The sequence below is a fragment of the Hyperolius riggenbachi genome, chromosome 6 (assembly GCF_040937935.1).
Source record: "Hyperolius riggenbachi isolate aHypRig1 chromosome 6, aHypRig1.pri, whole genome shotgun sequence".
Lineage (NCBI taxonomy): Eukaryota > Metazoa > Chordata > Amphibia > Anura > Hyperoliidae > Hyperolius > Hyperolius riggenbachi.
Window position 1 is genome coordinate 83,724,615 of NC_090651.1, and position 18,943 is coordinate 83,743,557.

At 44.7% G+C, this 18,943-nt stretch overlaps 1 protein-coding gene across 4 annotated transcripts in view; it reads right to left on the reverse strand.

The window, feature by feature from the left end:
- The window catches only part of LOC137520978 (tenascin-R-like), a 1,044,586-nt gene that overhangs the window by 626,584 nt on the left and 399,059 nt on the right, over positions 1-18,943 (reverse strand). For 2 of the 4 annotated variants that reach the window (XM_068239621.1, XM_068239623.1), the window contains one exon: positions 6,137-6,203. The exons of the other annotated variants lie outside the window; for them this stretch is intronic. The gene's annotated coding sequence lies outside the window, so the exon portion shown is untranslated. The remainder of the gene's footprint in view (positions 1-6,136; positions 6,204-18,943) is intronic. 4 annotated transcript variants of the gene reach the window in all.

Below are 18,943 nucleotides of genomic sequence, written 5' to 3' on the forward strand. Positions count from 1 at the left end.
ACTCAGGCTAATGAGAAAAGATTTTCCAAGATACGGAGAGGATACAACAGAAAAAAGACGGAGAGCGAGAATAAATGAGATTGCAGAATCACCAGCTATGAAGAGATGCTATGAAAGTGTCACTGCAGGGTGCAGTTGACAGTGTGACTGACACTGTATGCTGGAAGTGTCACTGGAAGTACTAACACGTCATACAAGATAATGGAAGCATTGTAGAATAGTGTAACATGTATACTAGGGTGGCGGCCGGGTTGTCATGTTACGGTAGAGTTGTCAGGGCGACTCACTACATGCTTTAGTAGGTTATTTATAATGGCCTAATCTCAATGCAAAAAGGTACAACATTGTCATCGTTTTAAAGATCGAGGTAATATGATGAAAGTGGTCCTGTTAGACCAGGGCCACCGCTCTCTACATCTGTATATAATTCACTTTACTTAAAAAACATTTTCCGTCAATGACAGAACAGGGGACTTATGGCATTGGGCTGAGAAAATCACAGTTGTGAAGGCAACATTTCTAGTTGCTTCTGAAAATTAAAGTGTACTAAAGGCGGCATGTGACATGATGAGATAAACATGTGTATGTACAGTGCAAAACATATTAATAACCAGGCTGTTTTACTTGTTTTATGTTTCTGCCTGAAAGAGTTCATTTCTAGGCATGGAAGTGACAGCTTCTGTCTTGTCCGTAGCTTGTAGAGAATATAGTAAACCTCACTGATAAGCAAATTACAGCCATAAAAGTGTTCATGACAGAATACAACTTCCGAGGACAGGGAGAGATAAAATACATGGACTATTGATCTTTTACTAACTCAGGGACACTTAATAGGCTGCCACTGAAAAGAGTCAATAAAACATTCAACCTACTTTATAAATGTTTAAATTTAAAATAAAACCATGAGATATCTAAAACAATTTCATTATTTGTAGTAGGAAAATAAATATAATTGTTTATCTCATCAGTTTATTTTCACCTTGTGTTCACATTAACCTCCCTGGCGGTAAGGCCGTGCTGAGCACGGGCTATGCCGCCGGAAGGCACCGCTCAGGCCCCGCTGGGCCGATTTGCATAATTTTTCTTTTGCTACACGCAGCTAGCACTTTGCTAGCTGCGTGTGCAATGCAATCGCCGCTGCTACCCGCCGATCCGCCGCTATTCGTCGCGCCGCGCCCCCCCCCAGACCCCGTGCGCTGCCTGGCCAATCAGTGCCAGGCAGCGCTGTGGGGTGGATCAGAGTCCCCTTTGACGTCACGACGTCGGTGACGTCATCCAGCCCTCCAGAAGATCCCGTTCTTTGAACGGGATCTCCTGATCTCGGATCGCTGGAGGCGATCGGAGGGGCTGGGGGGATGCCGCTGAGCAGCGGCTATCACGTAGCGAGACCTTGTCTCGCTACATGAAAAAGAATTTTTTTTTTTTTAAAAAGGATTTGCTGCCCCCTGGCGGATTTTTAGCAAACCGCCAGGAGGGTTAAGGATTTGTTCACTCTGACAGTGTTTCAGTTTGTCTGCTTTCTACGGTGCTTACACAGTTGTCATTGTTTTTATATTTGTGGGTTACCTGAGGGATAGCCCTGTCTTGTCATCCCCTGGATGTTACAGATTGGCATTCAGCTTGTGTGCCGTATGCTTGCATAATAGTAGGACAAGGTTAAATTGGACCTCTGGTACTGCTTCCTGAAGTTCAGCTCTTCGTGGGTTTTACTGAACTGGAAGCACATATTTCTTCACATAGCGATAGGGAACACGTTTTAGGATTCTCTAAGAAGGCAGAAGTATCAGGAATATGGAGAACAGTGTGTCGCACATTGGCAAGAAGTACCGATGATAATGAGTTAACGGTCTTTTCCACGAGCCAACACTACAGGCAAAAGTGAACTTCGTACTTGTTGTCTCATCCTTAGCCATGGGTGCTTCTGCCCAAAGCCCGAGCACAAGTGGAGTGGAATATATTTTTGTACCAATGTTCAGTTAAAGTGGACTTTTACAGTTACTTAAATTTGTTTAATAAGTTCAATTCACAGCAGATTTGTGTCCTGTCCATGGTTATCTCAAAACCCATACATTTTGGAAGTGTTTAAATGAATAGCTATCTAGGTTAAAAAAATGTCTTCTTCATCAAGTTTAACCTCTTTAGTTTCTTTGTGTCACAATTCCTCACAAGTCCCATGGAAAGAACAGCCGCAAGGGCAGAAACTCTCAAGCTGGATGAAGTTCTCACCCTCCTACACCGAGCTTTCACAGCCATGTATGACCTTCAAAAAAAGGAAAGCTTTGGGGCCTTTTTTAAATGAAATTGTTTTTACTACTTCATGTGTTAACATATTCTGCACCTTGACCACTCTTTAGCTTTAGAACCATTTCCCACTGCAATTATCAAAAGAAAGCAGGGTTCAAAATCGCTTTCCTGGAAATTGCTCCGCTTTTAAGTGGCAAAATTGCTCTAAAAACGCTAGTGTTTTTCATGGTGTTTTGCAATAACAAGTGGGTCCCAGGCCTTACTGCTTATCACTCTGTCATCCCTTATTAAATAGGTAATAAAATCTCCTTTCTTACAGTTCATGGCCTCACGGCCATCATGATCTCCTAATAGTTACACCTACAGTTAGAGGCATGAGAAGAGGAACAAGCCAGGATTAGTATTCCAGGATCCTAGTGATATACTCACCCAAAAAGTTGAAGGATGCTAAAGAGGGGTCTAAAAGCAAAGCAGGTTATTTCAGTGTCAGGCACTCAGCGGCGCCATCATAACACTAAAGCTATGCTGCCAGCCCTGGGCAAGAGTAATTCGGAGTTCCGGTGATCGCCAGACTCCGAATTACACTCCCTCCGAGTTGATACAACTCAGAGGGGGAATAGTAATGAATACCACTGGGGATTTGAGCGGCAGCAGGAAACGCCATCATTCGGCTCGCCCTGCGCCCAGCTCACTAGCGGCGCCATAACACATACACTCTAAAATAACTTCTATGAAGCACTTCAGCCTAAGCAACGTTGCTCCATGCCAATTTCTAGAAGGTTAATGATGCAGGTCAAAGCTGCAGTTTTCCTTCAGTGGTTTTATTATTATTGTACCTCACTAGAAAGGTCTAGACACCCCTTAGTTATGTACCGTTGTGGTTAGTAGAAGGACACTTTCTGTTGGGAATCCTATGGAATGTTTAATGGTGTCTGCTAAGATCCTTGTAATGTGAGGATCAGGGCTGTTTCTTTCCATTTTAGCACCAAAGGAGCTGTTGCCTCCCCTTGGCACTTAAACTTATTAAAGAGTACTTAAGTAATTGGTTAAATCAACAGAGCCTGTAATGACAGCAGTAACAAATGAACACTTTAGATACAAAAATATTATTTTTCAAAACAAGTCTATGAAGCCAGGGTGCCCAATAGGTCGATTGTGATCTACCGGTAGATCACAACTGCCTATTTGGTAGATCGCGGCCATATTAAAGTTTGTGGCCGACATTTTGCGGCCGGCGGCTGGCTAATCGGAAAAGGAGGAGAGGAGAGAGGCGGCACAGCTGAAGAGGAGAGGCCATGACATCATGGCTGGGGGCGGCACGGCTGAAGAGGAGAGGCCGTGACGTCATGGCTGGGGGCGGCGCCAGGCACAACGTATCCCAGCACGCTGTTCGCCACTCCTTCGTCCGTCAAACGTTCCCTCAGCTGCCGTTGCTCATCTGTCCTCCAGCCAGCCACGACTGAAGGAGGGAGGAGACCAGGACGAGCCCCAGACACTGGAGCTGGAGGGGGGTAAGTGGCACCCAGGCACCTACACCTAGCTATCTATATTGAAGGCACCTATACCTAACTACACTAAACCTGGCTACCTATACTGAAGATCCCTATACCTAGCTATCTATAGTGAAGGCACGTATACCTAAATATTCTATACCTGGCTACCTATACTGAAGGCCCCTATACCTGGCTACCCATATTTAAGGCACCTATACCTAACTACCTATACTGAAGGCACCTATACCTAACTACCTATGCCTAACTACCTATACTGAAGGCACCTATACCTAGCTACCTATAGTAGATCTCCTGGACTCGACAAATTCTTAAGTAACTTGCGAGCTGGAAAAGTGTGGGCACGCCTGCTATAATGGATATACTCATTATTACCAGGCCAGATACACCCCACTGTCTCAAACTCACTGAACCCACATAACAAATCCTTCCTCTAAATGTTAAGAGTGGTGAGTAGCCACTGTTTGTGTGGGACCTGGGTCATTACAGATTAAAATATTGTCCTAGAAATCTAGAACAGTTGTGCCAATCAATACAGACCAAATCAAAAGAATTACAGCTTAATTAGCTCATGAAAAGTACCTGCCATCTATTACTATTAAAGCAACCTCTGTTATGTTAATCAGGAGTGCCCATTTAGGTTTTAAAATGATTCATCTATATCTGCAAAAAAATAGCCTACTCAAGCAGCTGTCACCCCAGGCGTCTACCTGGTTTGCCTATGCCTAAAAACAACCCTGGTGAGGATCTAATCTGGGGATTTCTTTTTTTCACTGCTCATTTGTTTGCTACCAGTACGCATAGACTCATGTTGACAAGCACTTATAACAGGTCCTCATCGGCTCTGATCACTGCTTTCAACAAGTATTAGCTGCTGCTGATGGGCACCAATTGGCACTTAATAGTGTTTGTTATTGTTTTCCATATTGACCAATTCAATAGAAAGTAGCTGCAAAATGCATGTGGAAATTTTTTTTTCTCAGCAATGCTAGTTCTCACCAAGCTTGCCTTGTCAACCGTCATCATTAAAAATAATGCATTTCACAGTGTCAAAGCAGTTTAGTAGTGCTGGAATGTGCCACAAAAATCCAAGAATCAGTGTGAAGAAGCCCTCAGGACCTGTTACCACTAGTTATCAGCATGGGGTCACACGGGGCAGGAACTGTCAAACTAGATGAAGCCGATTATGTTTCAAAACTATCTTCCGTCAAAGAAAATAAAGGCTAAATATAAAGGGACGTAGCTTCATGAGTAAACCTTCACAGATATAATGACCTAACACTGAATAATGAATATTCTTTTTATAAGCCCATCTTAGATTGGTTCTTCCGTTGAAGGGAATGTAACGGTATGTGTTTTCTTTTATTCATTATGATAATAGAGTTTGACCTTAAAATATTTTTATTCTGAAAAAATAAAATATCTATTAAATCTATTAATTTTACCAAAAATACCATGTGGGGAATATATACTGTAACCATGGGGAAAAATGCTGATTACCGTATATACTCGCAAGCAAGCCGACCCGCATATAAGCCGACCCCCCAACTTTTACCTGTAAAAAAAAAAACAGGAAAAATGATTGACCCGCATATAAGCCGGGGGTAGGAAATGCTGGCCGCGTGATCCACCCAGTGTATCCCAGTATAGCTAGTATAGTGCCAAGTATAGTTGTGCGGACCACAGGTGACTCGCAAGCAAGCTGACCCCCCAACTTTTGCCCCCCCTTTTTGGGGGTCAAAAATTCGGCTTGCTTGCGAGTATATACGGTACTTGTTTAGGGGGAATTAAAGTGTAAAATAAAGGGACACAGAGGCATGTTCCCATCTGAAGGACATACCACTGTGTGCCCTCCTCGCCGCTCTTAGGTCCCCCTGCTAGTGATGATGAGCACAAATTTTGCATAATCGTAATTTCACATTGTAATTTGCAATTACAATGCGAAACTATAATGCAAAATTTTGGAAAAATGTGTAATTAATTTTGCATGTAAATGAAATTCTGCATGTATGCATACTCATGCAAAATGTTGCGTAATTTCGTGCCAACTTTGGTGGTTATTAGCAAAGCCCCCATACAAGCTATCATCACCAAAATTGCTACGTATGTTATGGGGAATACTGGGAACAAGTTATAAAAACCTGGTAGTTTTTAAGAAAAATCGATTTTAAAAATGCAAAGAAAAAATTGTTTTTAAACTGCTATTTTTCTGAGATTAAAACTATTTTTCTTTGCATTTTTAAAATCTCCTCAGCAATCTTTGAGTCAATAGCATGTATGGGGAGGCTTTGCTATTCACTGCTAAAGTCGGCACAAAATTTTGCGAACATTCACGAGAAAACGTACACAAAACTTCCTTTTGTGAAGTCCGTTCTTCTTACCACTTCAGTAGTCACTGGGTCTGCACCTTCTTTCAACAGGAGCAGCAGAACCCCGAAATGGTTAAATCTGCCAAACAAAGGATGCAGTGAGAAATGTTATATGTTATTATAGTCCAATGCTTTCTAAATTTAATTGTGCAAACGGATATTTTGTGCATACGAAATTAATTGAATTTACAAATTGTAATTACGTATAGGCGTAATTGCAAAAATGTACGTGAAATTTAGCCCCCCCCCCCCCCCCCCGCTGACAAGCAGCTTGCTGGCAAACTAATAGGGATGCATCAGGGCCGCTGTACACACACTACGTTTGTGTAAATGTCTGTCTAATTGACAGTCAGGGACAGATTTACCATAAGGCACTGTAGGCACGTGCCTACAGGCGCCTGATGATGGAAAGGCGGCTCACTCCCCTCCCCGAGCGTCTCACTTCCTCCTTCCTTATGCAGAGTCCTGCTGAGAGTGTGAATGAAAGGTTACACGCCATTTCACTGTCGAGATCTGGCTTTAGTCTGGGCACCCCTAGCTACTTAATACTGAGGTTCCTCTAGCTAACTTATACTTGTGGGCACCTCTAGATATCTCTAGGCACCTGTAGCTACCTATGACAGGCAAGGGAAATAAGAGAGAAGTGGCAGCTGGGCCAGCCACCACACTTGTGGTGGAGTTCTGCGGGGGGGGGGGGGGGGGGACAGTGTAGGTTCATGGAGGGTTAAGTCTAAGGTGCCATGACATCTGTGCCTACAGGCTCCTCTGAGGTAGATCCGGGCCTGTTGACAGTACATGGCTCACATATTCATGCGTAATAGTTCATATTTACGTGATTTAAAAGATAAATAACATCCCGTTTGGACCTGAATACAATATATTATTTCATAAAATAAAGTAAAGAAGACATAGGCATACGTTCATAACTGCATATGCAGTATATTTTTACGCGTCCACTACTTTCACTCCCTGTATGAAATATAAATATAAGGGTTATGTTTGTTTTTTTGTTTTTGTAGAAGTGCTCAATATCTGTTTTCTGTTTTTGCTTTTGGGCAGTCACATGACTTGATACATTGTGATCTCTTGATACTTCAGAATGCCAGGCTCCCTCCCACCTCTCCAGGAGCCTGGCTGTTAATTATAAACCATGTACATGATTGACTACATTCACCTACATAGAACTCAAGGGACACTAAATTGGCACCCGAGCCATGCCCTCTCATAGAAGGCAATGCGGTGTGCTTTAATGATGTAGGGTACTGCTTCAGGAGAGGAGGGGGGAAACTAGAGGATGTTCTGGTCAGCAATGCAGAATGAAGTGGAGAGTGACCATTCATCACCAAGGCTGGATTTATACTTTTTCCGCCCCCAAGGCCAAGTATGTTGTGTCACTCCTCCCATGTACAGCAGTGCCCCTCCCATTCCATGTGCAGCCCCCTCTTCCATGTGTAAAATCCATGTACTGCAGCCCCTCTCTTTCATGTACAGCACCTTTGGGCATCAGCTTCCATTTTCAAGTGTTGCTCCCCATTTGCAGCCTCCTCTTTCATATGTAGCAAACCCTTTTTCATGTCCAAATGCCCCCTTGTGCTGTAGCCGCACAAGGCCTGGGCCTTTGTGGTCTTTCCAGAAATCCAGCCCAGTTTATTAACGCTTCATAAATAGACCTCTTAATACCAGAATAACAACTAACTGCAGGCAATTTATTAAGACTAAATGTATAAAAAAATATGTGGTACTGGGATATGAAATCTCAGTCTGCATAGTATAAAGTAGTACACCTAGTCGCGTCCCTCTTGTGGCCATCTGTAGCACTGCGCCTGGCTAATTGCTCCCCCTGCTGTGTTGGCACTCAGACCCAGGCTGGTTTGGAGCAGCATTATGCACAAAACGAGACAATCTTTCATGTGAAAAATAATGATTATAAATATATGTATACACCTTTTGCAGAAGAGATGCAGCAGAAACCTGTTTGCTGAGCTTCTTAAGCTGACCTGACTTGATAATAGTTTTGTGAAGTTGTTTTTTTTTTCCTTAGTTGAGCTACATAAGGATGTAAAAAAATACTCAAATTGTATTTTTTTATTTAATGATGGCTACTTTATATGTTTGAAGATAACTTCTGTATAGCATTACTTTTTAATGTGTACAGTGTGTTTCAGGGAGCACCTTGTGGTGGAATGATAAATGACTGCGTAGCAAGAACAGGCATGGATGCTATTAAGTCTTATTTTGGGCTAAGCACAGCAGGCCCATACCTGGCAGAAGCAGAGATTAAAGAACTTCAGTCTAATTAAACGGCTTTAAAATCAGGAACAGAGGAAAGCGCTAAATATATGCAGTTAAAGCAGGAATCCGTGGACGGGTCTTAACTAAGCATTGTGCAGGAAGACTGATAGCTGAAAATGTAATAGACTTTTCTAAATTAAATCTGTTTTCTTAAAGAGAGTCTGTACTGTAAAATTCTTACAATAAAAAGCATATCATTCTATTCATTATGTTCTCCTGGGCCCCTCTTTGCTGTTTCTGCCACTCCCTGCTGCAATCCTGGCTTGTAATTGCCAGTTTTAGGCAGTGTTTACAAACAAAAGACATGGCATGTGATAGGCTGAGGGGAGCTTAGTCTGTGACTCATACAGAGCCTGCAGGGGGCCTGGAGAGGGTGTGTATAGCTTCTATCCTATCACAAACAGAGTAGCACATTCCTGCCTGAGTGCCTGAGCCCAACAAAGCCGTCAGTGGAAAGAAGATTCGATTATCTAACAGAGATAATACAGCCACTGTGCAACTAGGAAAGGCTGCAGTAAGACAAACCACATTAGAACAGGTATAGGAACTTATAGGATAGAAGAAATAAGGCTGAACATTTTGTTAAAGAGTCTCTTTAAAGTTTCATCAACGTTTTCATAAAATACCTAAAGTATCTGGTAATTTGTCCTTTTTTCCTGCATTGGCTGTGTGAAAGGTGATCAAAAATGTAAACCGTAAAAAAACAAAACAAACAAAAAAACAGAGAAGTACACAAAAGGTAAGTCTGGGCTACCACCTTATGCATCCATGTCAACAGCTTTCAAAACACAAATACCCATCCGTAGGGAGAAAGAAAAAGTGAGAGCAGAATTTAAAACCTATTTTGAGGGTTCAACCGGCCAGGAAAGGGAAGAAGCAATAGGAGAGACTATGTCTTTCAAGGGAAGTAAGTAACGGAACGGTGACATTTCCCCCAGTCATACAGGAAGCACCTTATGAAGGTTATAATAATATCATTAACTTGTCAGATTTCCCCCTTGGCCCGGACCACATTTCTCTCCTTAGTAAAGGACTTTCCTTTTACCCAGTACAGAGTCAGGGTGGTAACGAATATGGAGTCCAAAAGGACCTCCGGCTCTTCATCAGGCGAATCAATCTCTGGGCTATGTATGGCTGTGGTGAGGAGATGCCTGTGAATGTGGGGGCATAGACAGAGAAGGAGAGAGTGGAGATAGCACCCTTATGGAGTTTGGAGTAATGTGAGATCCTAAGAATTTTGGAAGATCAGGCAGGTGGAATGTATGGTAATGGTGAGGAGGAGGGAGACAATGGAGAAATTTAACACGATGTCCATGTTAAATCTAATTTCATGCTGGAAGTGGGCCATGACAACACAGTGGGGATGGCCATAGAGCTTTGAACTTCGGGGTTTGGGGTGTGTCACGGTTCAACAATTCCTGGTGAACAACTGATTTATATTGCCGCCTCTATATGGGGAAGTTTATTGCCTTTATTTGGGTAGTTAAAACAGAAGAGTAAACACATCTTGTATTTATATGTGATGTACACGATTTTTTATTGCTATATTAAGCTACTGTTGCTTTTTAACTCTGCGTTAGCGCCTCGCACCCTACTAATGAAAGGGCGATGCGGAGATGATTTAGCATAACTATGTTACAAATGTCTCCTAAAAAATATAAAAAATGGGATTTGCTCCAGCCTGGGTCGTTTGCATTTTTATTAGTGCCTACAGTAATAGCAGGAAGGGCTTCGCTTCAGTAAGACATATGATTTAATAAAAGCCCCAGGATACAGGTAAATGTAGGTCAGTCTCATAGTTAAAGATCAGACTGAAGTTTAATGAGATCACAACCTGGGAACTGAATTTAAATAAGAGCAATATACATAGAAGTGTAAGTCCTCCTCCAGGTTTAACCAGCTCAGATGTGCACATCACACGGATGTGGATCCAGGCCTTGGAAGCAGAAGCCTTTCCCGCTATTCCACAGGCTCTCTCCAGTGTTCAGAAGTAATGAGCGTGTCACAGAACCACAGGTTATCTGCAATACTGAAGCTGCAAACAGCAGCAGGATTCTGTAAACACAAACCATTCATAAAATAATGGCTTCTCTACAAAGCCAGTTCTATAGCCCATTATACGGCTAGAAGCCTTTTTTTCTCTTTTTTTTTTTTCATTTCTACGGCCAAATTGGACACGAGGCCACAACGCAATGGGAAATATTTACCTGGAACGTGCAGATGTGCAATAAACATGGAGGAGGAGAAACAAATCGTTTGTTAAAGAGGGACTGTAGTGAAAATAACGTAATGAATAAAATTGCTTATTTTTTATATATTCATTTATAGATTATTTAGTCAGTATTTGCCCATTGTAAAATCTTTTCTCTCCCTGATTTATATCCAGATATTTATCACTGGTGGTGACATCTTTAGTTCTGCCAGGTGATCTGTACGGAATTTTCGTTACTGAGAGTTCTATGCGCAGAGGGAGATACTGCTTGCTTGGCAGTTGGAAAAAGCTGTTATTTCCCACAATGCAATGAGATTCACAAACAGCAAACTGTCAAGACCATGGTCATGACATCACACTGTGGGAGGGGTTTCACCACAATATCAGCCATACAGACCACCCCTAATGATCTATTAGAGAAAAGGTAAAGCATTCTCATAGGAAAGGGGGTATTGACTACTGATTGGAATAAAGTTCAATCCTCGGGTAAAGTTCCTCTTTAAATACCACTGCAAAATCATATTTATAGGTTTTTGCAGCAGGTGATTTTCTGAACACCTTGGTATACTCGAGGCCACCTTTCTTCAGGATGGTTACCAGGGCCGGTTCTAGTAACAGTGGGGCCCCAGGGCAAAATCACCCTGGAGGCGCTCCAACAGACCCTCCCCCCCCCCCCCAACCAAAAAGCAGCATTAGGGGCCCATTGTAGCAGCTACATTTCCCTCCTGGGCCCTTTGGCAGTTAAGCATCTCACCTGCCCACCAGCACAGGTGAGACACTACTCTTCCAAAGACTATGCAGAGGCCCCAGGGAGGAACAATTAAGGAAGGAGACACCTTGGAGGCCCCTACAAGCTCTGGGGCCCTGGGGCAATTGCCCCCTTTGTCTCTACGGTAGCGCCGGCCCTGATGGTTACAGTGTGTATCCCCTAAGGAGGGCTGGTGTTTTCCAGATACAGGGAACTCTCAATTTTTTCATTCACTCATTCAAGCACTTTATGGTGATTGTATAACACAGCAAAATTACTTTTCATGACAGCCCCATGGTGCATATAAGAAACACAAGTGATAGTAACGAAGGTAGAAATAGAGGAATTAAATACACGTATGCCAGGTATTGCAGATATTTAACCAATGTGCGCACCAGTGTTAATTATGCCAGGGAACCGGCATGTAATTCACATTTGGCATAATTTAAACAATAAACCCCAAATTCAGAACAATGTGAATGGCTATGAGTTTTCCTCCTGTATCGTTTTGGCCGTACTTCCAGCTATTGTAGGCAATGATGCAACCAGTTAAAACAATTTCAGCAACCTGGATGATATTGTATCTATGCTGCTGGCCAAGTCTTCCCACAGTCCTCTATATCAGAATCTCCGTTTGGTGCCAAACCTGGTACTCTAAAATCTGCAACTGGACTCTGCAACTGGAAATCCGAACACTGCCGGATATACCACGCTTTAGCACCCAGGATAGTGGGGTCACGGGGAGGTCACTCACGCTGTACTTCACATGACTCCGATGTTTCTTCCTTCCAGCTTTGATGGGGGGAGGGGGGGGGGGGAGGGGGGAGCATTGTCCTCGAATTACGAACATCCGACATACGGACAACCCGCTGACACAATCGACCCCTCAATCCCATTGCGTCACGTCGGGGACTCCCCTTGTGCCTCTGTCCGCCCCCATCCTGCATGCCACAAGCCCAGAGTATTGTGCAGCTGTAAGTTACACGCCTCCCTGCTCGAGTCCATCGCCGTGCGACATTACTCTCTGCTCACATCACCTGTTGCATGTTGAGTGTAATTACGCATCACGCAGAAGAAAAGGCCATGCACTAGATTGAACTGTGAGCAGAGAGGTACGTCACATGGCTGTGGACTCCAGCGGGGAGGTGAGTAGCTTACAGCTGCATGATACTTGTGGCTCGTGGCAGGGGCGTAGCTAGAAATGGCTGGGCCCCATAGCAAATTTTTCTCTTGGGGCCCCCCAACCCTACCCGCAGCTCCTCCTGGGTAAGGGGGGGAGGGAGGTGTAGCTTGGGGGCCCTATTGGAGGAGTGAGGGAGAGGAGGGTGCCACTGGGTGGGGAGGATGGAAGAGGTGGGTGCAACTATGTGGGGGGAGGGAGGTGCCAGTGGGTGGGGAGAAGGTTGTTACAGGGTTGGGAGAGAGGAGGGTGGTACATGGTGGGGAGTAGGGGAGAGGACGGTGCCACTGGGGTGGGGAGGAAGGGAGAGGAGGGTGATAATTGCCGGGAGGAGGGGAAAGGAGGATGCCACTGGGGTGAGTACAGTCAGTGTCGTGACTATGTACTCTGTAAAATGCTGCAGAAGATGTCAGAGCTATATAAATACATAATAATAATAATAATATGGTAGGACATTAGACTATGACGATGGTAGGATTAGATTGTGATCTCCTCTGGGGACAGTCAGTGACATGACTATGTACTCTGTAAAGTGCTGCAGAAGATATCAGTGTTATATAAATACATAATAATATGGTAAGACATTCGAGTATGACAATGGTAGGAGTAGAGTCTGAGCTCCTCTGAGGACAGTGAGTGACAACGATGTACTCTGTAAAGTGCTGCAGGTGGGTGGGTGGGCTAAAAAATTACCTGTTCGGGAGGGTGGTTGAGCTAAAAGATTATCTGGTCGGGAGGCAGGGTGAGCTAAAAGATTATCTGGTTGGGAGGGAAGATGGATGTGTGGGTTAAAAAATTACCTGTGAGGGTGTGTGGGCTAAAAGATAACCAGTGATCTAAAAGATTACCTGGGTCCGGGTGGGTGGGCTGTAATATTACCTGGGTCCGGGTGGGTGGGCTGTAATATTACTTGGGTCCGGGTGGGTGGGCTGTAATATTACCTGGGTCTGGGTGGGCTGTAATATTTACCTGGGTCTGGGTGGGTGGGCTGTAATATTACCTGGGTCTGGGTGGATGGGCTGTAATATTACCTGGGTGGGTGGGCTGTAATATTACCTGGGTGTGGGTGGGTGGGCTGTAATATTACCTGGGTGTGAGTGGGTGGGCTGTAATATTACCTGGGTGTGAGTGGGTGGGCTGTAATATTACCTGGGTGTGGGTGGGTGGGTCGGCTGTAACATTGTCTGGGTGGGTCGGCTGTAACATTACCTGGGTCTGGGTGGGTGATTGTCTGGGTGGGTAGGTGATTACCTGTGGGTGGGTGGTTGTTTGATTACCTGGGGGGTCCTTTTGATTACCTGGGGGGTCTGGGTGGGTGATTACCTGCGGGAGCTGGGTGCATGTTTGATTATCTGGGGGGTCTGGGTAGGAGGGTGGGTGATTACCTGGGGGGTCTGGGTAGGAGGGTGGGTGATTACCTGGGGGGTCTGGGTAGGAGGGTGGGTGATTACCTGGGGGGTCTGGTTGGGAGGGTGGCTGATTACTTGGGGGTCTGGGTAGGAGGGTGGCTGATTACCTGGGGGATCTGGGTAGGAAGGTGGGTGATTACCTGAGGGGTCTGGGTAGGAGGGTGGGTGATTACCTAGGGGATCTGGTTGGGAGGGTGGCTGATTACCTGGGGGGTCTGCGTAGGAGGGTGGCTGTTTACCTGGGGGGTCTGGGTAGGAGGGTGGGTGATTACCTGGGGAGTCTGGGTAGGAGGGTGGATGATTACCTGGGGGAACTGGGTAGGTGGGTGGTTGATTACCTGAGGGGGTCTGGGTGGGTGGTTGATTACCTGGGGGTCTGGGTGGGTGGTTGATTACCTGGGGGTCTGGGTGGGTGGTTGATTACCTGGGGGGGGGGGGGGGGCTGGGTGGGTGGTTGATTACCTGGGGGGGGTCTGGGTGGGTGGTTGATTACCTGGGGGGCCCGACTCTTATCACTCCCCCTCACCCCGGCGGGCCCCCGTCCTGTTATGCGTGGCGCCGGGCGGAAGATACAGCTTTAGTCTCCGGGCTGCAGCAGACTCTAGAGCTCCGGCCGCCTGGTCCACTCTGTCTCCTCCTCAGCAATACCGCTCGCACGCACTGAATCAGGAAGTAGTGCGAGCGGTATTGCTGAGGAGGAGACAGTGTGTGGACCAGGCGGCTGGAGTTCTAGAGTCTGCTCTGCTGCAGCCCAGAGACTGACTATAGCTGTATCTTCCGCGCGGCGGCGCGCATAACAGGAGGGGGGCCCGCCGAGGTGAGGGGGAGTGATTAGTGTTGTCCGGATCATGAACGATTCGGATCTTTGATCCGAATCTATTTTATGAGTCGATCATCCGAATCATCAAAATGAGTGATTCGGATCGCAAAATGGGGCGGGGCCAGGAGCGACACGCCCCCTCTCAGCGGGCAGCGGGGTTCGGGAAGCAGAGCAGGGATGGATAGCTGAGTTGGAGAGGAGGCAGCCTTGATGGGAGACCGGTAGATGAGAGAGAGGGGACATGGGTGCCACTGCCAGATATGTGTAGAGCACACATACTGGCTATAACATTCTGCCCATTATAGGCTGGCTGTTCCGTAGTGCTGCACAGTGATCACATTGGAAGCTTTTGGCTCAGCACAGCTCCGTAACTTTGCAGACACTGTGATTGAAAGGCAATATAATCCTCCTGCACTCCGCACTAAACAGCTGCACTTATCTTCTGGGAATGCTTTCTTTCACTGTGCGACCTTTTCTTTCAAAGTGTACAGATGAACATATATGATATAGGTGAAATATATGTAAAGCATATGACTTCAGCATGTGGGTATTACGTGCAAACATTTCTGCTCTCTGCTCCTCCCTTCTCTGTCCACTCCCTGCCCTCTGTCCATCTTCTCCCCTTCTCTGTGTGTCCACTCCCTCCCCTTCTCCTGTCCACAGACCTGTCCTGCTGTTCATTTCACCCCGAATGCTTCCAGTAGTAAAATGATCCGAGATTCGAATCAAAGATCCGGATCTCTTCAATGATCCGATTCGAATCATCCGGATCATTGAAAAGATCCGAACTTCCCATCTCTAGGAGTGATAAGAGTCGGGGAAAAAGTCAGCGCATCGTTTAGTAAGGGAGGGAAGGGTAAAAAAAATAAACCCAGGAGCAGACCCCGGGCCCCCCCTCCCCTTCTTTGGCTACAGGCCCTATAGCAGCCGCTATGGCTGCTATCCTTATCCCTACGCCACTGGCTCGTGGCATGCAGGACAAGGGGGAAAGAGGCACAAGGGGAGTCCCCGACATGACGCGATGGGATCAATGGCTCGTTCATATCAGCAGGTCATTCGTATGGTGGACGTTCGTAAGTCGGGACTACCTGTAGTAGACATTATTTTCAATACTTATATGCACATATAAAGCATAATGTTCAATTAATAAATAAAAAAATATATATACATATTGGGCATACACAAAACAACCTGGATAGATTCTACAGATGTAGCTGCAGCTAATTACCATCTGGCGCACAGGACGGGGACAGCAGAAGGCAGGAGACACGGAGGAAACAGGGGGGAAGAGATGGCACAGAAGGAGACACTGGAGGCAAAGGGGGCCACAGAGGAGGCACAGAGGGATAATGGTGGCACAGAGGGGGACACTGAAGGCAAAGAAGGCTATAGAGGAGGCACAGGAGACAGAAGTGGAACAGTGTTCCAACTTGAAAATGGATTTAGGTTACGAACAAACCCAAAGTCCATATCTAGTTTGTTACAGGCTTTTGCTCATGTTACAATCTTACAGGTAAAGACATATTGGTACAAAAGAATATACTGCCGCGCATACTTCAAATATTAAACGCTGTTGGGAAAACAATTAGTTAAACCTGGCCTTCTACTGTAGCATCGACCCCACCCTGCAAAGTTTAACCCTTAAGGACATCATGCATGGAAAGATCACCCCTGTAATCCACCCAAGGCCTTCACACGCTTTCAATATGATGCATAGTGTCCACTCTGGCGTTTATGCGCTCAAACACAAGTTTCCTGTCAATTCTCTCCAGTACTGCATTAAAACTTAAAGTTTGTTTCTTCCATTGGGAGACGATGTACACCTTAGCAGAAGATACAATATGCTGAATCAACTTGTAGGTGACATATTTTCTTGCCAAGCAAGAAAGAAACTATTGGGCATTCCCACCAGGCCTGGTACATTAATGAGGTAATGAGGCAGCCTCTGAAACAATCGGGCAAAATCGAAGGGTAAAGACCCTTTGAGACCCTTAGAGGGACCATGGCCTGCATGCTACCTTTGGATAGCATCTTGAAGGACTGTTGCCATTCTTCATCATCAATTGTGCCACCTACATCAGCCTCCCAAGCAACAGTGAAAGGGAGCTTAACCTCCCCAGATGGCATGTTTAGGGTAGAATACAAGATAGAAACCATTCTCTTCCATAGTGGATCCCCCTGGCAATACATTTCAAAGGTGGAAGTTTGGAAATCTTTCTGGGAAATCATTAAGGAAGCAAGGAAGTAATGTATCAGCATTCATCTCAAAAGTTCTGCAAGTTGGGTTTGAAATGTGTTCGTCTCAGATGTATCTATGTTAACTTTGAGACCTGATAAACCCCCCGAAACAGGTCAACACAGTAAGCAGGTTTGGAATGGAGACTGAGGATTTTGTTCAGGTGAAAAGTACATTGTCAGCAAAGCATGTAAGCTTGGATTCCAAATTACCCAGGTGATAGCCTTCTATGTCTGGATGGTGCCTAATACATTTTGCTAATGGCTCTATAGAGAGGGAGGAAGCGTGCAGGGGACAGGGGGCAGCTCTGATGCGTGCCTTTTAGTATGAAGATGGGGCAGCCCACCACTATCTTAAGAGTGGCCGTGGGGTTGGAGTAGAGATTTTTTATGATGTTCAGATAGGGACCTGTGATGCCTGCATTTTTGATAACCTGGGACATATATGGTCATTCCAGGGTATCAAACGCCTTCTTTATATCGATCGTGAGGAGAGCAAGTGGGCGATTTACTCATAAACATTCCTGCGAATGTTGTCGGAGGCTTGACGGAAAGGGGATAAATCCCACCTGATCCTTACAGATCGGGCTCGGAAGATATATATTAAGTCTGGCTGCAAGTATTGCCATTAGTAGCTTATAGTCACAGTTTAGAAGGGAGCCCTTTCTATTGTTAAAGTAAAAATCCATCTTCTTAACTTTTATAGCGATCACATCACCTGGAATAAGTCTCAAGTTGTAGTGTACCAACACAGGAAGTGGGGCAAGCTTGTCCAATGCTGCTACTTTATTTCTTAAACATTTCTCTCTGTGGGTTTCCTGCAAGTTGAATGTTTGAACAACAGCCCTAACACAGTGTGATGTCAGCAGGGGATTTTACTTTTCTGCTTTTAGTGCATAAAAGCAAAGGCAATAAAAGTATCTACCACATACAGACCTGCAGTATTTTTATTAAAGCAGACTCAAACTTTTGAAAAGACACAATGAAAAGTCTTTATTCCACATAAAGTTGCTGAACAAATTCACGTCTCTGCCTTCTGTGTTAGTTTACCCAGATCAACCTGTCTAATTAGTTCTTATCAGCAGCTGTGAATAGACTGCAGGAGAGCTCTGCCTAAGGCAGCTTTCTAAAATAAATACTGGGGCTTAACCCTTCCAGTGTTTTCTGCAAAAGGGAAACCTAATAAAATATCAGGTTTATTTAGGATTTCCAAAAATTGTAATGAAGATTTTTTTTCTATGACAGTTATCATGCTGTGGTTAATCTGTTAGAGCAGAGAGGAAGTTCTGAGTTTAGTTCCACTTTAAGCATTCAAGTAACATCATAAGTATGTCAAGTAGTCTTACCTTTATCCCCCCTTCTGTGCAGTTAGCTTTGGGCCTGCTGTAACTGCAGTCTAAACTAGTCTTCCACAAAATCAACCACGCTGTGAACCACACACTCTGCTTTGCCTTTTTAAAATTATATTTAAATTTGCTCTTGTAAAAATGTGTCTCTTGTATATGTCCTCACAGTTTGCAGCAGATAGACACAGGCCTCTAAATGATTGGAGTATATAGGATGTTTATTGGCCTCAATTTAGCTTGGAGTGCATCTTCGTTGCATACATGAAGCAAAGCTAAGCTTAGAATACATACTGGCATAAGCATGCTTATAGACTAAGAACCTTTGACACACAGCAATAATTAGCCACATCCCATTGTAGGTGGGTTTTGGGTGGGTTATAGGTGTTCCCTAAACTACACTTTAATCATTGCATCATACAATTGATACACGACCCTTAAAGTGGATCAGAGATGAACTTTTACTCATTGCATAATTGTGTTCCTTTCATATAGTTTATAGGGCATTCCTCAAGCCAAATACTTTTTTTGTTTTTGTTTTAATACTCGAATTCCCTATAAACTAAACAAGCCTCGCCCA